Source organism: Nematolebias whitei, chromosome 1 (assembly GCF_014905685.2).
Source record: "Nematolebias whitei isolate Nwh7 chromosome 1, NemWhi1, whole genome shotgun sequence".
Lineage (NCBI taxonomy): Eukaryota > Metazoa > Chordata > Actinopteri > Cyprinodontiformes > Rivulidae > Nematolebias > Nematolebias whitei.
In genome coordinates this window covers 20,693,963-20,696,069 of record NC_056498.1, presented here as the reverse complement: position 1 = coordinate 20,696,069, position 2,107 = coordinate 20,693,963, and positions in this window count along the sequence as shown.

Below are 2,107 nucleotides of genomic sequence, written 5' to 3'. Positions count from 1 at the left end.
GTTGTCTTCATAGAGCTCACAAAATTGTTATGGACGATTCCCACCCGGTCACCATCTCTTTGAGCTGTTACTGTCAGGCAGACGGTGCAGATCTATTAAAACAAGGACCAACCGGCTCACAAATAGCTTTTACCCGACGGCAGTTTAGGCACTAAATAACCTTTTAAAAACTCTGTTTTTATCCACATTTTAAATAGAACTTCGGACCGTATAATATTTTACTATTTTACTACTGATACAAGAGCAATGTGCAATTTTTTCTCCGGAGCTGTTGTGCGTTCTAACAGTATTTCTAACTGTGTTTACTGACATAAGGTCTGTTGGGTGTAACTGTTTTCTTTTATTATGTCTCTTATAATTTTTATTTTTTTATTTAGATTCATTAAATTCTTGTTTTGTCTGTAGCACCGCAAAGTGGGGCGTCTTCATTTCATTATACCTGGTTTAGTAACAATAAAGATATTCTGAATCAGAATGCTTTATTTCCGGACAAGACGCACAAAAACCACACAATTCGTTCTTGATCATTACCGGAACGATGACTCACCTCGGGGGAAGTAGGGGAAGTGTGAAATAACCTAAAACCACATTTCTTGAATGACAGAAGACTGGGCAGGTGTAAATAAACAGTGCTGGATGGAGGAGTAACTTGTCTGGGTCAAGTAGAACAAACTTTCAGAAGGTGAGATCTTATCTTTGAAATAATGACACATAACAAGACTGTTCAGTTCTGCTCTGGTTTTAAACCACAGCTGAAAACCTGCTGCTTTAACCGCTTAGTTTAGGCCCTTTTCTTTTTTACTATTATTATCTTTGCATTGTTTCTAATGTTATGATTGATTGTTTTTATCCGTTTTTGTGGTGGGCAGCCCAGTTTGTAAAGCTGCTGCCTCTCAGCGAGAAGATTGCAAAATCGAATACCAGCCAGGGACCTTTCTGCGTGGGTTTTCTCCGGATACTGTGGTTTCCTCCTGCAGATCAAAAACATGCATGTTGCTCTGATTGGTGACTCTGAATTGTCTCTAGGTGTGAGTGAGAGAGTGAATGGTTGTTTGTCTCTGTGATGGACTGGAGACCTGTCCAGGATGTACAGTGACTGCTGGACATGGGGACCAGGGACCCCCGTGACCCGAAAAGGAAGAAGTTGGTAAAGATAATGGATGGATGTTTTTGTAGCATTTTATTAAGTTTAAAGCACTTTGTAACGTCTAAGTTTGTCGTTTCACAATGTTTCTTGTATTTCATGGCCCACTCACCGGAGTGAATCATCACTTCTGTCCAGATGTCATTTATAGACTCGTGTTTTGTTTAACTATGTCTCATGTTGCTTTTAGGGCAATTCATTTTGACGCTGCTGAAACCGCTTTCTATTATCGAACCACAAATCCTCAGGAAGCTAACACTCAAAACACTCAACATGCACATGCAGAAAGCAACCTAATGCCCAAAAAAACTTCTCATGGTGATCTAACAAGGTTCAGTCAGGTCATCCATCTAGACGACCTGACTTAACCTTGTTAGATTTTTCTACCTGGATTATTGAGCATGCATCAGGACTTCTCATGGTGACTAGTAACTGGCAGTATCAACACATCCTCTATAATATCTGTATATAACAGAGCACGTTACTGAAACACTACATGTGACAAACTTTATAAATGATTGTAAAAGAACACAACTAAGTATTCCCATGGGTCATTGCTCCAACAGATGAACAGCCACACACAGTTTGTAATTCCCGCTTCCTACAAATTGCTACAATATTTATCTTAACACACAAGCTAGATTTGTGAAATACCACATTTATGTGGTGTGTACTAACATTTCACAGTGCCATGACTTCTTTATAATTCTGCATTTTTCTGTGACATGACTTGGAAGAAAAAAAAATCTAGTAATTAACAGTTAAATAAAAAAATATGTGAGCATTAAGAACAGATTTGTTTCTTTGGTTTTTTTTTTTTTAACAAACTTGAGTAATGACTAAGAGCATTTTGCTAACACAGACTGTTCTGTGGCGTTGGGGGAGGGGAAGTGTGTGATATTTATTATTAGCTCCGTGGCCTGAGGGCTAAACTGTCTTTTTTCATTCAACCTTTATTTATAG